General features: G+C 51.8%; 1 protein-coding gene and 1 pseudogene across 1 annotated transcript in view; one reads left to right on the top strand and one right to left on the bottom strand.

Annotated features, from left to right (window-relative positions):
• LOC144140310 (bone morphogenetic protein 1-like) overlaps window positions 1-26915 on the top strand; it is an 892396-nt gene that overhangs the window by 341131 nt on the left and 524350 nt on the right. The gene's annotated exons all lie outside the window — the stretch shown is intronic.
• LOC144174456 (uncharacterized) lies at window positions 23065-26747 on the bottom strand (annotated as a pseudogene).

Genomic DNA, 26915 nt, shown 5'->3' with positions numbered 1-26915 from the left:
TATGATCCTGCTAGGGTGTGTGGAGTATCAAATTAAAGGTCTCGTCGAGGGGGATCACGTGGGACAGATATAAAATGCTTTCTGGTTATAGTTATGAGGATATAGCAAAATGTATCTTTTTTTAATTGCTGTGTTGGGTTTAACCAACATTCCTTGTCAACCCGTAAGGTAGTCGTGCTATATACATGCGAAGGTTTGCGGTATCAATGCGGTATATAGTAATAAAAATATTGGCGTCTAATTGCTGAATCATCGAGGTAGGATGGCATGGGGTAAAGCCAAAAGCCATGCCAAGCTCTTGAACTTAAATCAACAGACTCAAAAACTCTCTGCTAATAACTACCATTCAAACGTTACTTCCTCCATTTCCCCGTGTCCCAACAAACAAGCAAATCCTTCGACACATATGGTGTCGTGGAAATTGTGGACGACCATCGGTAACAGGGGGCATCGGAGCTGATCAGAAAGGCGAATTTCACATTTGTTTATGAATAAGCCTCGCGGCCGCGTTTCGTGCCCGTAATTTCCTCCTTCCCATAGTGTACCAACGTGCACTCGAATCCCGAATTGGCCAATTACATGTGAGACATTAACTACTTGCTAGAGTGTAGGATATAGAGAGGCAACAGAGCCAGCAAGACATAAACAGACATTGCGATAGAAGGAAAACACTTCAGGAAAATAAGCAAGTGCAGTTTGTATGTGCGCTCGAACTGTTTTTATTACAATAAGAAATCAGCGCAAGATATCAAAACTAGCACATGATAACAATGTAAAGGAAAAGAATTAACTCGGGCTCTGCAGTTCTCCAACGACTACATGTCAAACACAATGAAAGAACAGATGACTGACGCAACACACACACACACACACACACACACACACACACACACACACACACACACACACACACACACACACACACACACACACACGCACACGCACACGCACACGCACACGCACACGCACACGCACGAACGCACGCGCGCACGCGCGCGCATGCTGGAAGTTAACAGCTGGTTACGGTGGCGGTAATTGCTTTCAACGATAGTGTGGTGCTTTTCCCAGCTACGAGAGCTCATCCCACCTAGCAAATGCTAATAAAAACTAATACAAGTTCCTCAGCGAACAACGAGGCAATTTTTTGTTTGTCCCACGTGATTTGCCTCCTCGAGACCCTCAATTTGATACCCCACATTGTTTAGCTCCACATTTCTCTGAATTTTTTCCCAATCTAACACTATCCATGACTCCCGTGTTACACGGTTCGCCATTTTGGATATTTTTTCTTATTATTTATTTTTTTTAGTTTTTTAACATTTAGTTTGATCAATTCTCTACACTTACGCTTTTATAATGAGTACAGGTTTAACTTCCGTGATATCTTCATTTCTGTGTAAATGCAGGGCGTTACACGATCCTGGGGGGGGGGGGGGGGGGGTAGGGAGAGGGGGGTACTCGGCAAATAAAACTACGCATTAAAAAAGCAAAGACATATCCATGAACGCCTCGCGCTTCAGAGATTCGCGAGGACAGTTCGCTTTGACACAAGGCGTTTGTTCAGGATGCAGAGCAATAATGCACGGAACCGTAACCCTAAACAGCTTCGAGTAAATTAACGGAGCAGTGAGCGCACGTCCCCTCGCCCAATCTTGCTATTTTCGACCCAGGAACCCAGCACACCCTCGAGTCTGGACCGCCTCTGTCATGCACACGAACACGGAGCCTACATCAAGAGATTGGTATCCAATATATACGTACAATTGCTTGCAACCAGCGCTAGTCATCATGGGCAGCAGGTATAGCTGTATTAAATCTGCAACAAAAATTGTTTCGACCTCACAGGAGCTACGGTGTCATGTCATGCCGAATGCAAGTTTGAGCTCACGAATTTTGCATCCGTAATATTTTTACCACGCGTGAATTTGAAAACACTGAATGCTAATGAAATCAGAGTCCATCTGAGCCACTGTAAATTCCTAGCACGAGAGAGTTGTGAGGCCATTCGAGTTCTGAATTCACTTTGAGTTCTCAGCCCATTTTGAGTTCTGAGTTCATTTTGAGTTTTGAGTACATTTTGAGTTTTGAGTCCATTTTGAGTTTGAGTACATTTTGAGTTTGAGTATATTTTGAGCTCTGAGTACATTTTGAGCTCTGAGTACATTTTGAGCTCTGAGTACATTTTGAGTTTTGAGTACATTCTGAGTTTTGAGTCCATTTTGAGTTTGAGTACATTTTGAGTTTGAGTACATTTTGAGTTTTGAGTCCATTTTGTGTTTGAGTCCATTTTGAGTTTGAGTACATTTTGAGTTTTAGTACATTTTGAGTTCTGAGTACATTTTGAGTTCTGAGTACATTTGAGTTTTGAGACCGAGTGAGTTCTGAGTTTTGCGCTCAATGTGAGTTTGAGTTTGAGTGAGCGAAGATGTGCTGCTCAGCATTGAGTCTGAGTTTGAGTGAGTGATGATTCGAAAAAAAAATTGTGAGTGAGTTTGAGTGAGCCGCCCCAACTTTACCGAGGTATGCCCACCCCCGCACCCCTTGCTAGACAGAGAACAACAAACCACTCAGACTAGCCCAAGGTCCTTGGACTAGCCCAAACAAACACACTAGAAACACCGGCGTGTTATACCGCCTAACACATGGAAACACGAGCCCACAACCCCTGTGCAGCCACTGCCACGCCGCACTCTACCGAGAGCACGTCCTGTGGTAATGCGTAAACACCTCAGCATTCACAACACATCGCACTAAGGAGTGGCTGGGTACCCGCCGCAATGACTCAGTGGCTAAGGCGTTGTGCTGCTGAGCACGAGGTCGCGGGCTTAATTCCCGGCCGCGGCGGCCGCTTTTCTGATGGAGGCGAAAATAAAAAATGTGTAAGGAATTTGATCGCACGTTAAAGATCACGAGGTGGTCAAAATTAATTCTCAGCCCTGCACTACGGTGCGCCTCATCGCCTGCGTTGCGCCAGCGCGTTAAATCCCACAATCAATCGATCAATCAAGTGGCTGGGTATACCGCCTGCAATCACCAAGATCAACGGGACGTGGTGGAGCCTTATCCGGAGCGCTACCAGCAGCTGCCTGGACGGAGGCGGTTGACAGATGCCCCCCTCTCCATCGGTATCATAGAAAAAAATAGTTTATCCATCCATCCATCCATCCATCCATATATCCATCTCTCTAACTGACAGTGGGGAAACTGCCGCGTGAACAGCGGCCAGCCTGACTGTCGCATTAGTTCGCGTCAGAAGTCGAAGAAACGAAAGCGATGGAGGAGGCGCAAACATGATAGCAGTTAAGGAGTCTTCGATAATCGCTAGGCTTTCGCCTTCAAAGCACGTAAGCAGACTTAAGTTCCTGACGAATTTTTGTGGAAGAATTGACCTGGCCAATGTCGCGTATGAAGGGCTGGTATAAGTATGGGCCTGAACCCACGATTAGCCTCGCCGGGCAAGTTTCTCCCCGCAGAAACGGCGACAAAGCAGCCACCGCGCACCATGTCAGCACCATTGTAGCGTCGCCAGTAAGGGCCGCGTTCACCGAGGATTTGTCGTCGCCCGTAGCCGCCAGCAATGATCACATTTGGCTATGATAGGGCGCGTCTCCACGCAGGGAATCGGTTCATAAGCTAGAAAGGATTTACTAAATAACTGAAGCTACGACGCTTCGCAGCGGATCGACAGAAGAGGCTGGAAGCGGTTGATTATCACAAGTGACCTTGCCAAAGCATCAGCATTGTTAATGAGGTTGCAGGGACCCCATTGCAGTATCAGCATCGACATTGTGATTTCCATGCCCTTGCAGGAAACTGACCGAGAAGCTAGACCTGATTAAGTTAGGTAATGTGCTCTCACAGGGAATCTGCCAACAGGCTATAGAAATGGTTGATTTATGCCCAAAATGACCTTCGACCCTAGTACCAGCACTGTCTACGAGATTATGTTGTCGTCGAGGCAAGAGCAGTGTACAGTGGTCACCCGCGAGCACTCAGCGCGCTGATCGATATGTAGATAGGGGCGAGCAATAATCGCAGCTATCTACATGTCGCCCAATACTGCATACGCTAAAACGTTCTGTAAAATTAGGATACCATTTGTGAGATCACCCATTTGTCGTTTCGATTTGAGCACACCAGATTTTTGCTATCGTGGTAGTTTGAATTACCCGTTAGCGAGCTAGAATAAATGGCTATAATGAGAGGGAAAGAAAAGGCATTCAAGCATTACCAGTTAACCGTACCTGATCTTTTCTGATGCTTCGTGAACCCGCAGTGCCGTTTACCCGTAATGCAACAAGAGGAAATTACCAGTTTCTTAGCTGAAGGCACTGAACTGGGTCAATCAGGAACGCTGAAAGGAGTACTGACACGAAAAATGTCTTGCGTTTCTTTTTCGCATCTATAGATACCTGCCAACTCAATCATAGAATGGCACAGTAGATAACCCTTCGCAGCGCAAATTGTTATACAGCGCCGGTTTTATTCCTGTCAGTGGCGGTTTCAACGAAACCAGCAGCCCTTGGTCCTTGGGAGGATTTAGTAATTATTAGATGCGACGCTGAGAGGAGCATCTCTTGCCGGCGGCCCTGTCCTTCCTGCGTCGTCGTTGTCCGCGTTCGCACAGCTGCGTCTTTCCAGCGCCTCACAATTATAATTACTACCAAAACAAAGGCAATTACAAAACAAATCAATATATTTATTTTTTCTTGTTTGGCGTGGCTTTTTGAGGTGTAAAAAACTTCGGAACTGCTTGCTATCAGCTACAGTACTTTGCAAAGCGAGTGGGGTCCCCGTCAAGCTGGCTGCATCCAGCTTTCTGGCCTTCCATCCTGCATTTCATTTTCTCGTTGTTGCGGAGGAAATGCAAAATAAACTGAAGCTGAAACGAAGTCAACAGCGGGAAGCGGAGCCGACACCTAAGCGCAGGGCACTCGAGGCCGCCAAGGAACGGAAGCTACTAGTACGGCTTGAGAACTTGGAGGAACGCACCGACGCCTTCATTAAAATGTCAAACGAGCGCAGCGCGCAGTTAGAACAAACGTGCTGTAACATGCAAACCATGATCATGCAAATGCAAACCCAACTCCAAATGCTAATGTCGCACCTAGGCTTAGGTGGGGACCCTCAGCAGTTCCAGCCGGTTAATCAGCAACAAACGCACGGGCACTTTTCGCAATGAGCTCACCCGCACGAGACTTCTTGGTATGGCACTGGAACTGCAATGGATACGTTGGCAAGAAAGCCATACTACAGCAATACCTCCGACATCTCAACCGTAAGCCCGATGTTATTATGCTACAGGAAACGCTCAGCGAGTCCCCGCCGCAGCTCTCTGGGTATCGGGCGCACGCGCGTCCACCCAGTGCGCGTGCGACGTCCTCGGGGGCCGGCCGAGGGGTGTGCATTCTCGTGGGCAAAGACCTCATGTTCATAGAACACAGTCTCATCGAAAGCAGTGCGATCGAACACTGCGCGCTGGAAGTGATTGTTGGCAAGAAACGCAAAGAACGCATCCTTCTCGTCACGCTGTACAGCAATCCGACCCACCGCAAGCAGCGGTTTCGGGCGCTCCTCCATCGAGCGAACCGACTAGCCGCGGGTAGTACACTTCTGATCGGGGGAGACTTCAACGCGCCACACCAAGACTGGGGTTACCCGAAAACGACCGTCAAAGGCCGTAACTTGCTGGAGGACGCAACTGAGGCCGGGCTGCAGCTGCTCACGGACCCGGCGTACCCCACGCGTATCGGTACATCAGTCACCCGTGATACTACCACGGATCTCACCTTCATTAAGACGGCAGCGCCCACCCCGGGGGCGCGGTGGCAGAACACGGGCGAGGAACTCGGGAGCGACCACTACGTTCTCGAAGTGCGCGTTCCACTCCTGAACCCCAAGAGTGCGCAGAGCACCCGCACACATGAGCTCACGGACTGGAATAAGTTCAGGCGATGTCTACCTGAGGAAAGTGCGGAAATCGAAGACATCGAGGCGTGGACGGCAGCAGTCATGCAGGCCACGGCCGAGGAGACCCGAACGATCGAGACTGACGAAAGCGTTAGCCAAATGGACAGCCGACTCGCCCACTTGCTCGAGGCCAAGCGTTCCATACAAGCGCGCTGGAGGAAGCAACGCACCAACAGGCGCCTTCGCAAGAAAGTCGCCATTCTCAACCAAGAGATCCAGGCGCATTGCAAATCGCTCAGCGCTCAACAGTGGCACGAGGTATGCAGCGAAGCCGATGGCCAGATACATAAGGGTAGGACATGGCGACTGCTCCGGCACTTGCTCGATGAGACTAAGACAAAAGGCTACCAACAGAACACCCTCGCTCGCATCCTTCACAAAGCCATCGCAGAGCGGGGCGAGTCCGAGGTGAGCAAACACCTAGAGGACAAATATCTCCCCGATTCCCCTATTGATCAGCACCCCGAATATGGCGGCGCTGCCAACGACGTCCTAGACCGGGACATCGAAGTCTGGGAAGTGCGGGCAGCCCTGCAAACTCTCAACTGCAAATCGGCGGCGGGCCCCGACCGAGTGACGAACAAGGCCCTTAAGAACCTCAATGATCAGGCTATCGTTGCGCTAACGCGCTATTATAACAAGTGCTGGCATGCAGGTCGCCTCCCGAGACAGTGGAAGACGGCCAGAACAGTCCTAATTCCGAAGCCGGGCAAACCGCCAAGTATCGACCATCTCCGGCCGATTTCGCTCACTTCGTGTGTGGGCAAAGTCTTAGAACATGTCCTCCTCAACCGATGGCAGCGCTATCTCGAAGACAACGAACTCTACCCCGACTCACTCATAGGGTTTCGGAGTCACCTGAGCACTCAAGATGCCATGCTCCTACTTAAGCACGAGGTCATCGACGACATGGTCAACGCCCGGGACAACAAGGCGGTGTTGGGCCTCGACCTCCAAAGTGCCTTCGATAGGGTGCGGCACTCTGCGATTCTGGCGCAAGTCTCTCACTTGAACATGGGGCGGCGGACGTACGCATACATACGGGACTTCCTCACAGGCCGCTACACGCAAATGTGCGCCGGTGAGCTCCAATTACCCGAGAAGCAACTTGGCAGCAGAGGTACCCCCCAGGGATCCGTGGTATCGCCGCTGCTTTTCAACCTGGTTATGATTGGCGTCGCCAACCGCCTCGGGCAGGTGCCGGACGTTCGGCATACCATCTATGCCGACGACATTACACTGTGGGTCACGGGAGGGAGCGACGGCCACATCGAAGATACTCTCCAAGCAGCAGTCGACGCTATCGAAGACCAGCTTGATGGCACGGGCCTCATATGCTCCCCCTCTAAATCAGAGCTGCTCATATTCCCCCCGAGGGGCAGGCGCAAGCCGCAATCACCAATTCCCATTACGGTGTGTACGACAGGGGGCCAGGCGATTCCCGAAGTCGCACAAATACGGGTTTTGGGCCTCCTGATCGAGCGGAACCGAACCAACGGGTCCACGGTCAGCAAGATAGCAACGAAGGCGGCAGCGGCGGTCCATCTCATCCGGCGCATCTCCACACGACACGCGGGCATGAAAGAATCCAGCCTCACTCGACTGGTACAATCGTTTGCCGTAAGCCACATCGCATATGTAGCCGCCTTCCACAACTGGCGGCAGTGCGAGCGGGAAAAGGTGGACGCCACTATCCGCAAGACCTACAAGACAGCTTTGGGACTTCTCCAGAGTACCAGCACTGCAAAGTTGCTCGCTCTAGGTGTCCATAATACCCTGGATGAGATTTCCGAAGCCCAGCGCACCGCCCAAATAGAACGCCTATCTAGAACACGGACGGGCCGCTACATCCTCCACCAAGTGGGCCTCCTCCCCCGAGGCGGCCTGCAGGGGTCCAAGGAGCAGATACCGGCAGACGTACGCAACCGTCTCATCGTATGTCCTATCCCCAGGAACATGAACCCCGAGCACAACCACGACCGCAGAGTTGCTAGAGCGCGAGCTCTGGTGGACTTACATGCACAAGACACCGGCGCAGTCTTCGTCGACGCGGCCGAGCATCAGAGTCAGCACGCCACCTTTGCGGCCGCAGTGGTGACGGCTACAACGGGCGAAATCAGGTCTTCCGCATGCTTCCGGGCTAGCAAGGCCTCACACGCCGAAGAGGTGGCCATTGCCCTGGCCATAGTGAATCCCCAGTGGACTACGGTGCTCAGCGATTCAAGAACAGCAGTGCTAAACTACGCTCAGAACAGGGTGTGCAGTGTCGCGGCGCGTGTCCTCCGTACAGCAGGAGTGCGTGACAGTGCGGTGTGTGTGAAGTGGTTCCCGGCACATATGGGCCCCAGTGTATCCCGCCGGGGCAATGACAACCACAACGAGACGGCCCATGCCGCCGCGCGAGGACTGGCCGACCGCGCGGTGGCTAGTGGTGTCGAAATCTCGGAGTGGCAGCCCCCAGAAGGTAACCAGGACCCCCTGACCACCTACAATGAAGTGCTACAGTGGTACCGATTCAACAGGAGGACTATGCCGCCCCCGCATCCGGGACTTACTCGAGCGGAGGCGGTGCTATATAGACAGCTGCAAACTGATTCAATACTGACTCCAGTGCTAGCCAGACATGTGTGCCCGGAGGTATATGAAAGTGACATTTGTAGACTGTGCGAGCGGGAGCGAGCCACTACGGCTCATCTCCTCTGGAACTGTCAACTACGACCGCGTGAGGCCAGCGAGACCACTACGCTCCCACCGCAGTACAATGCGGCGAAGAAGAGCAAGGACTACAACACCCAGCTACAGGCCGTCCAGCAGGTTGCGGCGGCCCTCGAACGGCAGCGGCCGGAGTGCGACGCGCGGAAGGGGGTACGATCCCCCCGACCTCGTAGAGCGCGCCCGGGTGCGGCTCAAGAGGTGCTATCGTAACGACGTCGCGGCCGCGTCACGGCACCTGGGCCCCTGTTAAGGGCGCCCCACCGTCTGCAGGCCCAAATAAAGTTTATTCTCTCTCTCTCTCAAACTGAAATCTTCACACAAACCATATCATATTGCGGGGAATGTTCGTTGCTCATGTATGGCACTAGTCGTGTAGCCGGCACGGTGACACGTAAAAGTAAACACACTACACCACTGTACGATCCATGACAATAACCGCATTTAATCAGCGAGTATCGGTTATATGCACACTAGCGCAGTGGCACCATCCATTGTGTGTCCAATGACTCAGAGGGCCATCCGGTGTAAATGCACAACACTTCGTCTACCCCCTCCGTTAACAGTAGAACACCGATTATGTGCATAGAACAGAAACAGTCACTACCCGTGACAGTAAAATTATAGTAAAGTCTCCACTGTAAACAAGCCACCGCACATAGAACCTGAGCCTTTCTGGTGGTCTTCGCTCCCGTGTAGAGTGACGGAGGGGCACTGGCTGCTCCTCTGGCTGATGAAAGACCTCTGGTTCGTCGACACGATCAGCACCCAGTCCCGAGGTCGTGGTTCCCGTTGGTGGATGCGGTGGTGGGCTTGGCGTACGAGGAGGCAGTCCTGAGCCCCCCTTCCCCCCCGGTTTTAGAGACTGTGGAGCTTCCTGTATTGGGATATTTTGGGATGTGTTGCTCTTTGCCTCCGAGGACGGTGTCCGTGGTGTGGTGTTTCCCGCCGACCCGTCTGTCTCAATGTCCTCCCGCAGCAATTCTTGTCTTGCCCCTGTTTCTTCGTGAACACGGGGTACAGCAGACAGCCTCACGGGGTACAGCAGACAGTTGGGAGGCATTCCACGTACGGCCGTCCTCCAGGTGGAATGATCATCGTCCTACCCACTTATCTCCACTTAGTTGCTGGATGGCGCTTCGCCGCTGTCGCGGCCGGCCGCGCTCACGGCCACCGGAAGTTCAACGGCTCGTCCCGGAAGTCGGGCGTCTGCTACGCTTCTCAACCGCTGATAATCATCCCCATTGGCGCATTTTGGCATTTTGTTCTCACTTTATTGCATTTCGGCTATACAGATCGCGTTCAGATCGCATCTTATGCAACGAAACATGCGACGTTAATATGAAGCAGAATTTAATTGCGAAGAACGAAAATGTCACTTGGGTCTTAGTTTGAGAGGAGACGACGCAGCTCTAACAGGATTTATGCTATTAATTTATGCTAAGGATTTATGCTAGAAAGAAAACAACGTGGGCACGGCGTCAGGCTGTAGCCGAGTTTGTGCGCCCGTTTTGTCAAAACAGTTGTCAGTAAAGTGGTCACTGCAGAGCCTGCTGCCTGGAGGTGGAGCCCATTTGTCCCTTCTTAATACTCTAGTTACACGGGCACAGTTAACCACGGTTAAGCGAACCGCAGCTAGACAAAACAGCAGTTTGCTGCGTTACACGACAGACGAAACTGCGGTTACGTCGCTAACCATAGTTAACGCAAACTCAGCTGGCCACCTCAGATGGGTCACGCTAACCGCAGTTTCCCCAGCCGCAGTGCTCAAAATCACACAGGTCAGTTCGGACGCCAGTGGCGGCGCATCAGCGGGAGCGAAAAAAAATCACCTGGCGTTCGGAAGAGACGAAGGTTCTCAAACAGCGGGCGCCCCAAAGCTGTCCCCAAGACGCGCTTGCGTTCTTTTCACGGCTCTCGCAATCAGCGCGACTGCCCGTCAGCAGCGGCTCGTTTCCCGATCCGCCCGATGAACTACGACAAAAGCCGTGCTCAATTTGTAAATTGCACGCATCGTTCGCCAAAAATGGATATAGCAGGCAATCCCGAAGCGTTTTCAGCACTCGGAAACGACCGGCGCGCGCGTCGGCCGTGCCTGCAAGCACACCGGCGCGCCTTCCCGCACGGCACTGCTAGCGGCCCGAACCGGCCCAGACCACGGCAGCAACAGCTTATCGCCGCTCTTCGAAATCAATCTGATCGCGGAAGAGAACTTCCACTTGCGAGAAAATGGATGTTTGTGCGGTGAATAATTGTGCTATATGGATTGTAATTCGCAGTTGTAAAGATAGCGGCGGTCAAATATCTACCGCGAGGCTAAGCGGAAAGTTCGCAACACCGAACTGACCTAAGCAAACCAAGCCGGTTGCGAGCTGTTGGGGAAGCCCCTCTACTCGCCGCGCGTGAGTGCACTGCGTTTGGGACAGAAGCGACAGCTTTAACAATACTTTTTTTGTCTATACAGCTTCTCTTATAGCGCTTTCCATTGGGCGAACAGGAGCACTTCTAACTGCACCGAAAGTGCTCTCGCGAGTTCTGGCGTCTTCCAGTGGTCGGGCAGGAGCTGGGGCGTTGTGTTTCATTGGTCCAGGAGGAGCACTTTTTTGGCGCCGAGAGCAGCCGAGAGCAGTTCTCGGTGCTCCGTCGCCAGCGGCGGAGTAACAGGGAACGCCGAGAAAGTAACATGACCTCTTTTACGTCATTTCTGGTTTTATCCCCGGGTGGCGGAGGAAAAATGGCGGAATCCAGCAGCCGCGATATTCGCTCAGTGCGTACGGCAGCAGCTAAGCGCGGGCGTCTGGACGATGCTGCTACTTTTAGATGATGAAAGCACCACAGATTCAAGCGCAAACTCATCATCGGACAGCAGCAGCAGCAGCGACGACGACGACGATTTGACATTGCATGAGTTTATGTTCGAGCACCTGTTTACCCCGCCGGAGCAGCGACCGAAGGTAGAGTCGTATCTGGAAAAGACGGCGGATGCTGTTATCGTTCGCAGCTAATTTTTGGGAGATACGATGGTGACCCTATCATGGACATGAACATCCGCTGGGCTTCTCCATTCGTCGCCGTGCGGAAGGGAGACACAAAACCACCGGCACGTATCTGGCAAAACTGGCGACGAACAGCGTGCGGACAACACAAGCGCGCGAAATGCTCCGGGAAACGAGAGCGGGAAAAGTTTGGTCACGTGACTCTTGACATCACGCCCTCCCCCTCTTTTCACTGCTCCCGGAGCAGTGCGAATGTTTCATTCGCGGAACGAAAGCACACGTCCACGTTACTCCCGTGTGCTGTTCTGGCTGCTCGCTCCACTTGCTCCTGTTCTCCCAATAGAATTCGCCATTAATGTTTGTAGATGCGGAGCATCTCTTGCTCGGGGGTATGTCCCGCGGCGTCGGCGTCCGTACTCACACTACGCGTGCGCAACTCTCCTCCTTCCCGCTCTCCAACAGCTGCGCATTACTCTCTCTACTTCTCTCCTACCACCTGCTTGCGCTTCTCCTGCGTTCTCGCTTCTGCTCTCGCGGCGCATGCGCTACTCTCATCCTCTAGTCTCCTCTCCCTCAAGTGTGAATATAAAGCGGGTAGAGCGCTGCGCACGTTCAGTGCAGCGCTTGCTTCGGTTGACTCCGTTACATGCTTCGGATGATGTGTAATGGAAGCAATAGTCCCGTCAGTGAGTGGGCTGACGCAAGCACGCGTCAGCATCAGCCCAAGCACTAATAGCAACGTTACGTCCACTCAAGACAAAGCTGCGAAGCGAAGGGCACGCGACGCTGAACGCAAACGCTTGAAGCGAGTGGCGGATCCTGAACTTCGTCAGGGCGAAGCAACTTCGAAGCGTCAACGTCGAGCAGCGGATCCTGGGCTTCGGCAACGTCAAGCAGCGTCGGTTCGAGAACGTCGAGCGGCGGTACCGGGACATCGACAATTTCCCCCAAACCCAACTACTAACACAACGGAACGCAACGGAACCCCCCGATGCTCCGCATCCTCCTCAGCGTTCCCCTCGGGAAGATGGAGTAATTTTTTATGGTGAATTTATTTGTGTGGTAATTTATTTTTTGTTACGCTCACAATCAAGTGACCGCGGTCACCAAACTTGCAATTTCGCGTGTAACAGCCAAAGCCACAGTTTGCGATAACCGCAATTAAAGTTTAGTAACCACGGTTAAACTTCACTGTGGTTACTTTCGCCGTGTAACTAGGGTATAAGTTCGCCACCCAACGCCGGTATAAATCCGCCTTAGAGCAATGTAATCTGCGTAACAAGAGCTAGCCGCAGCTTAAAAAATTCTGACCAATCCACCATGTGAATGTGGTTGCAAAGCAAAGCTGTAAACGGCACCCACGACGATTACCTATGCGGCGTCACTTAAAGGGGCCCTGAAAGGCGTTTTGAGCACACTAAATTGACTAGCGCAATCGTTAGATTGGGTCGTCAACATCATCTATGCCAAGTATTACTCTTTTACGCACAGCGGAAAGCTCACACTTTTGTTGCAAAGTTTGTCGATTTTTTCTCACCCTTCCCTTCGTCTTTTTGGACGCCGCCATCTTCACACGTCTACGTCATCGATTCCCAGATGTTCGTCATGAGCTAGACATCCTGCTATTGAGCGGCTTTTTCACGCACTTCCGGCAAAGAGATGAGTCGTCTGCTCAGCGTCGGCTCGCCGGCTGATCTGCCAGAGGAGTGCCGGAGTGTTTGGACATTTTACGACAAACGAAACAAGTGTAAACAAACGCTTAACCGTTTGTATTGAATGCAACAGGGCCATAACACGACATGGATATTCTCTTACTTGAGTACGTTCCATAAAGAAAGCGTTGAAGCCCCGTGGCACTTCTTTCGTGCAATCGCAGAGAACGCCCTGAGCCGATCGAATGCCCGGGTTTGACGCATACATTTTATTCAACTTCCAAACAATCCAGAGATGCGTTTCGAACGAACACAACGTCACAACATGCGTTGCAAGTCCGAACCGCGATTGACAGACGATGGGTTGCCTCCTCCTGCCCGTCGTAAATTCGGCACTCACCTCGCGCGCGGTTTGCGGGGACGAACAGCAAGTCACTTAACTCTGGTGCACAAGCCGAGATGGCTTTTAGCCACGCACACTGCACATACCCCGTGCGAGGTTGAGTCGTACGTCGCTCGAGAAAGATAATCCAGACCATGGGAAGCACTATCCACCCGCAGAAGCACAACGTCGCATTTCATCGCGAAACAAAGGCGTCCACAACACACGCACCATCGCCTCCTGTAATGCCTAACGCATCTCGCACTTCCGAATGGGAGTGAGTGGTACGCCTGCAGTGCCCACATGTCGCGAGGTGGGGCCCCGAGCTGAACCGGGATCACGGAACCGTAACTGACTTCTAGAGCGGTTTGTGCCTTGTTGCCAAGGCAACCGATGTTTGAGATTGTCACAGAAATGGCGCTCGCTCCAGCGCTAGGAAGCTCAGAGCAGCGGCGGAGCATGTTTTGCCAACGTTGCCGCTCTCCACCACGCGTCGCCCCAAGCTGAACTGGCGTTTTGTGCACGGGTTCTGTATCGGTTTAAAATGTCGTTTTCACATGCCGCCGGCAGGAATTACCACCGCCACAAAATAACACCCGGCAACGGCAGGGGCACATCTGATACGGCGCTTTTTGGATAAACAGTGCGCGGTGCATCCAAGGGAACGAGCGCACAATTCTCCCCGTGCGGCTGCGAGTTCGCCGCCGATAAAAAGTCACGTGCCGCCGATAGCAAAGTTCTGCAGCAACGTACACCGCGAAAGGGCAAGGCCAGGCCGCCGCACACATGCGGCCAGATTTTTTGTTCGCTTTTCCAGCCTTGAGCGGAGTGCGAGATTTATGGTGTCAACAAAGCTTGCCCGTAGCAGACGGCAGTGTGAGCAGCGCAATAGCGGAAGTACGTCACCGCCGAGGAGTGCAGCATCATGGGAGGGAAGGCTCGCTCGCCGTCAACAGCGGAGAGTAAGTTGAAAGCAGGAGGAAACGCGGCGCGACGATAATGCGCGGTTTTTGATTTACGATTTCTCAGCTAATACTCATCGCTTTAACAAAATTCTTGCGGTAGGAGATTGCTAATACATTGCTTTATTTGGTTACATTTACATTCACGCATCGGCGGAAGGTATTTCAGGACCCCTTTAAATTCTTCCACGTCGCTCTACAAATACTGAAACAAGAGAGAAGTGAAATGCACTTAACCACAGCCGTTGTTACCTCAAATAGATATTCTTGGTGAGGATTAAATGAATGCATGATGTATGAACGCTGGTTGGTTGAGATCTGTTGGTGTAGCACATGAGTGGAAACTCATTTTCTTTATAAAATTAAAGGAAGCTCAAACGCGGTGTTAAACGATCTCACTTCTCCGTTTCTGCCGCTGCGGACGGAGGCGACGAGATCAGAGGCAGAGACGGCGGCGGCGGCGGAGGAGGAGGAGGAGGAGGAGGAGGAGGAGGAGGAGGAGGAGGAAATACTTCTATTCAAATTCCTGAACGGCACAGAGTGCGGCCAAGGGGAGTGGTTCCTTCTTCACCGAAGCCCATATGCAGTGCGCGGCGCCTGTCAACCAGCTGAAGCTCGGTACGCGGAGAGGGGCTTGGCAGCAGCATCTCCCATTGCTCTTGTTCGGCAATTGACGGAAAGAGAGAAGGGTGTTAAAGGGACACTGAAGTGAATTTGTAAAGCACCCGGTTTTTCTTGCACTGCGTAGACTGGCTCAAATTACCACACTTTTCATCGTTTATCCGGTTGATAAGTCGGTAATTATTTTATAAAGCGGGAAAGACGAAAAACTACCATGCGCGGTCTGTGGCGGCCGCACCAACTAGAGCTGTGACGTCGCGAGGAGATCGCACCGTGATTGGACTATGTCCGAGGTTAGTATTCAAACAAGTTTCGGTTTCGGTTCTGTAAAACAACATGCTTGACATCCGACGGCATCGTTGGATGGGCATTCTCGATATCTCAGTAATCACCGTACCGCCCTTCTGCCATATTGTCGGCTGTAAAATGCGTGAGATAAGCCTCCAGGACGGCTTGGAATAGTAGAAATCACTAGCCGAGGCCTACGCAGTGGATGAATGCCCTCCGCGTCACCGCTGACGCTCAAATGCCATGCGCTTTTCCCGCATATTCGGAGCCTGCCTTACTCATGCCTGTATCGTAAAAAGCGTGTTCGCACCAGGCCAAGGGTGGGCTGATTCAGGCCTGTGCCCACTGCCCGCAAGCAGTCGGTGCTTGTGGCAACAGCACGCTAACGAGAACTCACTAGCGCGTCAGTGGCAGTCTGCGCGCGTTCTGCGAACTCGCTCGTGGAGCAGTGAACGTTACGGCCCAAAAATGGTCAATTCAGTTTAAAAAACATCGGCCGAAAACGAAAAAATCAACTGGCAAAAAAAAAAAAACGTTGTACCCTCGGGGATTCGAACTTGCGACTTGCAAAACGATATCGTAGCGTCTAAGACCACTCGGCCACAGGCTTTTTCTCTCTTTATTGTACTCGGCCACAGGCTAGCAATGCCAAGGTTGGATATATAAGGTATATAATGTATAACCAGTTTACACTTTTATTTAGTCTTATCATTTGAAGTACTTTAGGTGACTATTTGTTGTATAGCGCCCGTGCAGTAAGCATCCCCCAAGTTTCCACAATATCTCACGTCTAGCAATTGCATTTCTTAGACGGAAAATCGTACGCAGATGCGTAGTCGTGCTGCTGGTCGCTGTGCTTGTTCGCCCAGCGCAAAAAAGTGCTTCCCGCACCCTAGTTTTACGCTGTACGGTAAAAATATCAGTTGATTTTAGTTCCTTAGTACCTATATTGACTTCGCTGACTCTTCTCCCGCCTTCAAGAGGCCTTATATTTTCCTACTGGCGTACCAGTCAGCGAAGCGTCGCATGTGCGCTTGTGCAGCGCTTGTGTGAATCCGCGACCTTGACTTGGAGCTAGATACAGTGTACAAACTAACCAAGTAAAGAAAGGCACATTCTTCCATTCACAAACGTGTCCTGTCTTCGTTTGAACTCAGCGAACGAATTGCGACGACCTGTCGGCGGCTGGCGGACTGACTCTGTCTGAAGGCCAGGGAGCCGTGCAGTAGCGCAGCCAATTGCGAGCTCGGCTCCTCGCGACGTCACACGAAAATGCCACAGAAAATGGGCGAGCGTAAAGAGAGGAGGACAGCATTTTCAAATTAATTTTTTTTTACTAAATAAAACCGCGTAAACGCGCCCAGAGTGGTCGAAACATGGCCTGGGGACTCCGGACTACACCTCGCGCCAGTAATCCTGCAATGTTTACATATCACTTCAGTGTCCCTTTAAAGGGACACTGAAGTGAATTTGTCAAGCCCCCGCTTTTGCTTGCACTGCGTAGACTGGCTCAAATTAGCACACTTTTCATCGTTTATCCGGTTGACAAATCGGTAAGTATTTTACAGAGCGCGAAAGAAGAAATACTACCATGCGCAGTTTGCGGCGGCCGCTGTGACGTTGAGAGGAGGGGGCACTGTGATTGGACGATGCCCAAGGTTAGCAATCAAACAAGTCTCGGTTTCGGTTCTGTAAAACATAACCAATGGCGCTGTTGGATGGGCATTCTCAATATCTCAGTAATCATCGTACCACGCTTCTGCTATGTTGTCGGCTGTAAAATGCATAAGATAAGCCTCCCAAGACGGCTTGGAATCGTTGCATTCACTAGCCGAGGCCTACGCAGAGCATGAACGCCCTCCGCGTCCCCGCAGACGCTCAAATGCCATGCGCTTTTCTCCCATATTTGGAGCTTGCCTCACTCATGCCTGTATCGTAAAAAGCGTGTTTGCAACAGGCCAAGATTCTGTTGATTCTGGCCTGTGCCTACTGCCCGCAAGCAGTCGGTGCTTATGGCAACAAGACGCCAACGAGAACTCGCTAGCGCGCCAGTGCCACCCTGCGCGCGTTCTGTGAACTAGTTCGTGGAGCAATGAACGTTGCGACCCAAAAAAAGGGGAACTCAGTATAGAAAACATCGGCGGAAAACGAAAAAGTTAACTTATAAAAAATAGCACGTACCCGCGGGGATTCGAACTTGTGACTTGCAAAACACTTGCGACGATATACCTAGCGCTCCAGACCACTCGGCCACGGCCGAGCGCCGCCGACCTTGGAAATATAAGGTATATAATGTATAACCAGTTTACATTTTTATTTAGTTTTCGCATTCCAAGCAGCTTAGGTGGCTATTTGTTGTTTTGCGCTCGTGCAGTAAGCATCCCCCAAGTTTCCACAATATCTCACGTCTAGCAATTGCATTTCTTAGACGGAAAAGCGTTCGCATATATATGCGTAGTCGTGCTGCTTGCCGCTGTGCTTGTTCGCCCAGCGCAAAAAAGTGCTTCCCGCACCCTAGTTTTACGCTGTACGATAAAAATGTCAGTTGATTTTATTTCCTTTGTACCTATATTGACTTCGCTGACTCTTCTCCCGCCTTCAAGCGGCCTTATATTTTCCTACTGCCGTACAAGTCAGCGATGCGTCGCATGTGCGCTTGTGCAGCGCTTGTGTGAAGCCGCGACCTTGACTTGGAGCTAGAAACAGTGTACAAACTAACCAAGTAAAGAAAGGCACATTCTTCTATTCACGAACGTGTCCTGGCTTCGTTTCAACTGAGCGAACGAATTGCGACGACCCTTCGGCGGCCGGCGGACGAAACGCCGGGCCGACTGACTCTGTCTGAATGCCGGGGAGCCGTGCAGTAGCGCAGCCAATTGCGAGCTCGGCTCCTCCCGACGTCACACGAAAACGCCACAGAAAATGGGCGAGCGTAAAGAGAGGAGGACAGCATTTTCGAAATAATTTTTCTACTAAATAAAATCACGTAAACGCGACCAGAGTGGTCGAAACATGGCCTAGGGACTCCGGACTACAATTTGCGCTAGTAATCCCGCAATGTTTACATATCACTTCCGTGTCCCTTTAAGGGCTAAAGTCTCACAACCCGGTTACGTGGCGGTTCCTACTTTTGAGCAAAATTTACATTCAGCGTCGTAGCGATTCGGGTGCATTAAGTGAAGACGCGTCAATTGTGGGAAGGAGCGGGATTGTTTGAGCCATAGGGTAGTGTGTTGTCCTCTGGAAAGGTCAGGGTAAGGCGAAGGTATGGTATGTCTCTGAAGGCGATGATGCTGTGTTATGTGCCTGAACGAGACAAGCGGGCGACTGTCGTCGTGCAGCTCCATAGCACCGGGGTGCAAAAGCGCAGGCTTGTTGGTGGGCGTATTCGGTGCCCTCCATTGAAACATGAGCGCGTGTCCACATGAGCTGAATGGAACCGTTTGGAGAGTGTGTTTCTAGCCCACGCAGTGCAGGTCGGGACACCCAACCCGACTGGTAATTTCGGTAGGCTTGTTATAATTCGGTGACCACGTTCCGAACCCCTGGTTGACTGAGAGCCCAGGAGATGGCTGCTTCTTCTGCTGCCGTCATGTCTGGGGTCTTGAGTGAGGCACAGCAAAGAGGTTGGTTCTGGAGATAGGCACGATGATGGCGTACTGCTGCTCTCGATGTTGGGAGACGTCTGTGTAGATGACTTCATGATCCCCACAGAGGAGGGGGTCGAGCGCTTGAGCCCGTCCTTGTCGGCGACCACCGTCGTGTGAGGGGTTTATATTTTTAAGCAAAGGGAGAATCTTTAGTTCTTGTCGCCAAGAGTCAAGGAGTACATCAAGCGGAGTTACATTTTGTGCTGGCCGTCAAGGAGTATTTGAATGTGTTCTTTGATGTGCCGTTTGGTGTGACGGTGGACGACAAGGAGCTGTGATTTTTTACGTGAACACTGGAGGCCACAGGCTTTGGGACATTTGAGTACTAGAAGTGAGATGCTATCCGTTGGTGCGAGCATCCTTTCATTTTTGGAATTTCTAGCGCTCCCGCAAAGCGCGCGCAGGGCCGCTTGACGTGCCGTTGACGGAGCGCACAGAGGCGCGAGAGGTCGCGTGACGCTATCACGTCGCATTCAGCGAGAATGCAGGGGGTAAACCCGTATAGATGTGCTCCGTGAGTACACCACCTGCCTTCCCCATCTCCGCGTGGGCTCGTAGCTCACGCTACGGTAAGACAACGGGCTCTCGCTTTGGTACTCTGTTAGTTCAAGGTTCGATTCCTGGTGGCGCCACTAAATTCTTTTATTTGTTCAGGGGAGTTTTCTGCTGACACCAACGGTTGCGAAAGAACCCTTGGGGGGTAGAGGTAGAAAGCTTTGCTTTGAAACGACACTGATATGACATTTGCGTTTCGCTGCGTATCACGCACGTCGTACAGAATATTGTAATATTCCAAGTGGAACGTCTTCCCAGACGACTTCTCTGGTATGCTTGTGCAGTTGACGGCGCAACAAGCAAGCATTTCTGGCGGGATGAGCGCGAAACCAGCCCATACGTAGTATGCGCTATGCTGGAACGGCGACCATTTTCCCTACTTCCGGGACGAGCGCTCGAACTTCCGGCGGCCGCGCGCCGGAGAGCTCGAAGCGCCATCCAGCAACTCTAGTGGAGATCAGTGGTGCTACCCGCTTCGGTATTTTGAGTGGAGCACCAAAACTAGGGGTGCCTTTAATTTCAGGTACCGGGCGTTTCACCCGCACGTAGCCGCACGTTTCACCCGCCAAAACTTTAAATCTGGGCTCCCTGGAAGCTCTTCGCATGTCTGCGTATGCCTTATTTCTTTGCTGGTATTCGCAGAGACGACGCCGAAGTCTACGCAGTTCACGGGCGGGATGGGAGCCGAAATCCGCTGATGGCTGGCAACAACATCTAACGATGTCCTCATGTGGCGGCCATGAAGCAACACTGCTGGGGATACGCCAGTGGCGCTGTGGAGTGTGGCTCGGTAAATACCCAGGTACTCGGTCTTGATGGGTCGCTGCTCTAGGAGAGCTAGTTGTATATACGATTTCAGGGCCCTTTTGAATCGTTGCGCTCAGCCATTGGCTTGAGGGCGGTAAACTGCCGAGAAGAAATGCTTGATGCCCCTGTCTGCAAGGAAGCACTCGAATTCACTCGACGGGAACTGTCGGCCGTGATCGGAGACTAGTTCCATAGGGTAACCCTCTCGCGCGAAGACAGCAAGCAGGAAGTTGATCACCGTGCGAGTAGTGATGTCACTGCAGAAAGCAATCTCTGGCCATCTGGAGAAGTAGTCCGCCACACGACGACAAATCGACAGCCGGCCGGTGCACGTTCAAAGGGTCCCATTATGTCTATTGATATTTTGTCCCAAGGCCTGTCAGGAAGCGGGACAGGCTGGAGTGGTACTTGCCAGTTCTTGACACTCTTGTCCGAGGCTTGGCAGAAGCTGCATCTCCGGACGGCGGCCTCCACATGCTTGTCAAGGCAAGGCCACCAGTACTTTTCCCTGATGCGCTTCTTAGTCTTCACATGGCCCGGGTACGACTCATGAGCTAACTGGATGAATGTATCGCTTAGCTTGGCAGGCACCACTACGCGTTCTGTGCGCAGAACCAACCCATCTACTACCAAGAGCTCGTCTCGTATTTCGTAGTACGGCGTCAGTTCTGCGGCAACTATTTTCCTTGTTGGCCATGATGACTGGACAAAGTGCACGACCTGCCGTAGTATGTCATCCTCAGTGGTAGTATCCTGAAGATTGTTCCGATGTACAGACGATGTAACCAAGGACACAACCTCTTCATCAACCTGGAAGCCACCTTCTGTGTCTGGCACGGGCAGTCTGGACAAGGCATCTGCTACCTGGTTGTGGGCTCCGCTGCGGTACTGTGTTTTGAAGTTGTAGCGCAGCAGTCGTGGGGCCCACCTTGCGATACGAAGTGGCCGCTGTCCGGTGCTCCGGGACGAAAGCAATGCCACCAAAGCCTGGTGATCCGTCAGTAGAATAAATGATTGGCCCCAGAGGTAAACGTGCCACTTCTCGCAGGCCCACAAACAGACGAGGGCCTCACGCTTACCGGCCGAATATTTTCGTTCTGTCTCAGTTAATGTCCATGATGCAAATGCCACAGTCCGCACATGGGACCCGTCCACTTGCTGCAGTACGGCAGCGAGACCGTACGCAGAGGCATCTGTTGCGACAATGACAGGTAGCGTCGGGTCAAACATTCGGAGGACCTTGTGGGGTGCTAGAAGTCTTTTTACTCCCGCGAAGCTCTCTTTCGCGGCGTCATCCCAGTCGAAGTGTATGTCTTTGCGAAGTAGACGGCGCATTGGCATACTTCCTCTGCCAGTCGTGGCTCGAATTTAGAATAGTATTCAACTAGCCCCAAAAAGGAGCGTAGCGTGGCTACATCTTTAGGCGCAAGAGCATTAATGATTGCATCAACCTTGGCCTGGAGCGCTGCTATACCCTCTGCGCTGACGCGGTGTCCTAAGAACGACAGCTCCGACGTGTTTAAGACGCATTTTTTGTTGAGCTTGAGCTCAGCTCCTGCTATTCGTTCCAGTACTTGCTCCAAATTTTGCTTGTGTTCACTCTTCGTCTTGCCAAAAATGGTTATGTCATTCAAGTAGCACAAGACCCCTTTGCAACCTCCTAGAATTTTCGTCATGATCTGCTGAAACGCAGCTGGCGCCGATGCCAACCCGAAGCAGACCCTCTTGAATCTAAAGAGGCCCTCGTGAGTTATAAATGAAGTTAGGTCTCTGCTGTCTGGGTGGAGCACAACCTGGTAGTAGGCTGATGCCAGGTACACCTTGAAAAAGCAGCGTGCTCGGTTAAGGGTATGAAGCAGCTCCTCCATATGAGGCAAAGGGAAGTTGTCTGCTAATATAGCTTTGTTGGGTTCCCGGAGATCGACACACAGTCGAATGCTACCATCTGCTTTGCAGGCTGCTACAATAGGAGATACCCACTCGGAGGCATTGACTCTCTCAATGACATCAGCAGCAAGTAGTTTCTCAATCTCGTCAGAGACCGGCTGGAGGACTGAAAATGGTAGGGGCCTCAGCTTCTGTGCGACTGGTGCGATGGAGGTTTTCATCTTAACTTTGTGTTGCACACCTCTGACAAATCCCAGGCCAGGCGAAAACAAGTGGCCAAACTTGGTCTACAATGTTGGCGGCATACCAAACTTGGGAGGGCCAAGGTTTTTTTTGGCATGGTGCTGTGGGAAACGCATGAACTCATAGCTGGAAGCTTCCGGCATTCCTTCGTGGACATTTGCAGGCAGCGCAATTCCTCTCCCATGATGCGAAGGCTAAGGGCAAGGGCTTGAACAGCATCCAGGCCAAGAAGAGCTGTTGCAATGGCTTCTTTCCCCTTGTACGTGACTATGGCGTGAAATGACCCGAGAACGGGAATCTTCCTACGCGAAAAATCCAGCAATGTAAGATGGGAACTTGTCACTTGTATTGCGTTGACGAACATGCTTTGGAATTGTTGTTCACCCATAATAGACACGGCCGAGCCTGCGTCAACAAAGAAGTTCATGGTATGCACCCGTGTCGTCGCGGTAACTGGCGCGACCTTGACATCTACGTAGACGTCTGTACTCTTATCAGTACGGACAGCCAATATGCTAATAACAGTTGCAGCATCCTCTTCCGGAGCGATTTAATGAACCCCTGCAGAATACCCTTCTCGGCCGCGACGGTAGCTGCGACAAGCTGTCTTAAAGGGGCACTGAAGTGAATTTGTCAAGCTCCCGTTTTTGCTTGCACTGCGTAGACTGGCTCAAATTAGCACACTTTCCATCGTTTATCCGGTTGACAAGTCGGTAATTATTTTACAAAGCGCGAAAGAAGAAAAACTACCATGCGCGGTTTGCGGCGGCCTCACCAACTAAAGGCTGTCACGACGGGAGGAGACGCATCGTGATTGGTTAGCTCTCAAACAAGTTTCGGTTTTGGTTCTGTAAAACAACATGTTTGACATCCGACGACATCGTTGGATGAGCATCCTCGATATCTCAGTAATCGTCGTACCACGCATCTGCCATGTTGTCGGCTGTAAAATGCACAAGATAAGCCTCCAAGGACGGCTTGGAATTGTAGCAATCACTAGCCGAGGCCTACGCAGTGGATTAATGCCCTCGGCGTCCCCGCAGACGCTCAAATGCCATGTAATTTTCCCCCATATTTGGAGCTTGCCTCACTCATGCCTCTATCTTAAAAAGCGTGTTCGCACCAGGCCAAGGGTATGTGGATTCTGGCCTGTGCCCACTGCCCGCAAGCAGTCGCCGCTTATGGCAACAGCAAGCCAACGAGAACTCGCTAGCGCGACAGTGTCAGCCTGCAGACGTTCTGTCAAGTAGTTCGTGGAGCAGTGAACGTTACGGCCCAAAAAAAGGTGAACTCAGTACAGAAAACATCGGCCGAAAATGACAGTCAACTTATCAAAAAAAAAAAAAAAAAGAATGTACCCTCGGGGATTCGAACTTGTGACTTGCAAAACACGTGCAGTAGCATACCTAACACTACAGACCACTCGGCCACGAACGAGCCCTGCCTTCGTTGGAAATACAAAGTATATAATGTATAACCAATTTACATTTTAAAGCAAAGCTTTCTATCTATCGTGGTGAACTCCAAAACTAGCCTCCTTCACCTTACTCTGACCTTTGCAGAGAACAATAAACTACCCTACGGCTCATAAAATCCAGCTCCTTCCCACACCCGACGCGTCTTCACTAATGCACCCGAATCACTACAACGTTGAATGTAAATTTTGCTATGAAGTAGAAACACTCCGCTACATAATCGGGGTGTGCAACTTTAGCCCTCAGAACCCTCCTCTCTTTCCGTAAACTACCCAACAAGAGCAATGGCAGATTCTGCTGTCCTGCCCCTGTCTGCCTACCCAGCATCAGCTGCTGGACAGAGCACAGGCGGTGCGGACTGCATATGGGCTCCAGTGAAGAAGGAACCACTCCCCTGGGCAGCGCTCTGGGCCATTCAGAAATCCGAATAGAAGTATTTTCTCCTCCTCCTCCTCCACCTCCTTCGTATCTGCAGCCGATCTCTTCGCCTCCGTCCCCGGCGGCAGCGACGGAGAAGTGAGATCTTCTAACAGCTGGTTTGAGCTTCCTTTTATTTCATAAAAAAAAAAGTATCCACTCATGCCCTTCACCAATACAACTAAACAAACCACCGTTCATGCATCATGCATTGATTTAACCTGACAAAGAATATCTCTTTGAAGTAATAAAGGGTGTGGTTAAGTGCATTTCACTTCTATCTTGTTTCCGTAATATAGAGCGACGTGAGTGAATTTAAGTGAAGCCCCATGGGTAATCGTTTTCGGTGCCGGTTACAGCTTTGCCTTCCAACCACATTCACAGGGTGGATTGGCGCGAATTTTTTTATTTAGTTGTAGCATTTCAAGCAGCTTAGGTGACTATTTGTTGTATTGCGCTCGTGCAGTAAGCGTCCCCCAAGTTTCCACAATATCTCGCGTCTAGCAATTGCATTTCTTAGACAGAAAAGCGTTCGCAGATGCGTAGTCGTGCTGCTGACCGCTGTGCTTGTTCGCCGAGCGCAGAAAAGTGCTTCCTGCAACCTAATTTTACTCTGTACGGTAAAAGTTTCAGTTGATTTTATTTCCTTAGTACCTATATTGACCTCTATGACTCTTCTCCCGCCTTTAAGTGGCCTTATATTTTCCTTCTGGCGTACCAGTCAGGGAAGCGTCGCATGTGCGCTTGTGAAGCGCTTGTGTGAAGCGACCTTGACTTGGAGCTAGATACACTGTACAAACTAGCAAAGTAAAGAAAGGCACATTCTTCCATTCACAAACGTGTCCTGGCTTCGTTTCAACTGATTGAACGAATTGCGACGACCCGTCGGCGGCCGGCGGACGAAACGCTGGGCCGACCGACTATGTCGCAAGGCCGGCGAGCCGTGCAGTAGCGCAGCCAACTGCCAGATCATCTCCTCCTGACGTCACACGAAAACGCCACAGAAAATGGGCGAGGGTGCAGGGAGGAGGACAGCATTTTCGAATTGGTTTTTGTACTAAATAAATTCGCGTAAACGCGCTCAGAGTGGTCGAAACAGGGCCTAGGGACTCCGGAATACAATTTGCGCTCGTAATCCCGCAATGTTTACAAATCACTTCAGTGTCCCTTTAAAGTGGCCGCGGCGTCCGCAGGCAAAACATGTGTGACCCCGCGCGGGACATTCCGAAAGCGAACAGCCTGCCGCGCCGCAGTATCTGCAAGCATTTGCCCTTCCAGGCCCAGGGACAACAGCGGCGGCGGCATTCATATCGGGCGAAGGTGCGCTGTACGCGCGTGAGCAGCTGAAGCGCCGACGCCTTGGGAGGCGTGTGCCATTATCGCAGTTGTCATCTCAACGACCCTGCCTGGCTGAGCTGTCTCGCAACTGCTGCTGAATTCGCTGAACAGGATTGGCGAAGGCTTCGTATTCACGCTGGGTTTGCTCACGAAGCCGCGCTCCCTCGACAGCATGATCGAACGTCAGGTTATCGCCTTCCAGCAGCAATCGCTCTGGTAGCCTCGGCACGTGACCCCTGCTACGAACTGTTCACACATGTTTTCGCCCGCTTGAGTGGCGAAATTGTAAAGAGCTGCTAACTCGCGAAGCGCTAATGGCGCTACTGCGAAATCAGTGATGGGCTCACCCTGCAGTTGACGACGCTCCCGGAATCGATGGCGTTGAAGGCGAACGTTGCAAGGGACGGCGAAATGCTTCGAAAGCATCTTAACGGCTACGTCGTACTCGTTTGGTGGGCGTGGAGCTCCAGTGGTCCCGTCTTGCGTTGCAGTAGCTGCAGTGGTTTCGATTATTCCAGCGGCGGCATCTGGCGTGGGCGTGACACCGGGTGCAGCACTCGTTAGCTCTGCCTTGGTTTGTGGCGTACTAGGCGGAATCACGTCGAAAATGCGCGGTCCTTCCTTACCAAGGCAGTGCAGCAAGAGTGCTCGGCGACGAGGTGCGGCTAGCTCGGTCGCTCCGGACGCCAGCAGAAATCTCTCGAAGAGGCGTAAACATCGGGCCCATGGCTCCTCGGGCGTGCCGGGGGTGGCAAGGAAAGGAGGCGGTGGCAAAATGCCCGTGGAAGACATCCTCGTAGCCAGAATGTCGTGTAGCTGGCACGGCGACTCGCTACACACTAAACACACTACACCACTGTACGATCCGTGACAATAACCCCTTTAATCAGCGAGTATCGGTTATATACACACGAGCGCAGTGGCGCCATCCATTGTGTGTCCAATGGCTCAGAAGGCCAC

The sequence above is a fragment of the Haemaphysalis longicornis genome, unplaced genomic scaffold, assembly GCF_048455015.1.
Source record: "Haemaphysalis longicornis isolate Haplotype H1 unplaced genomic scaffold, Haemaphysalis longicornis Haplotype H1 scaffold_1, whole genome shotgun sequence".
Lineage (NCBI taxonomy): Eukaryota > Metazoa > Arthropoda > Arachnida > Ixodida > Ixodidae > Haemaphysalis > Haemaphysalis longicornis.
This window is presented reverse-complemented; position numbering and strand designations above follow the sequence as displayed.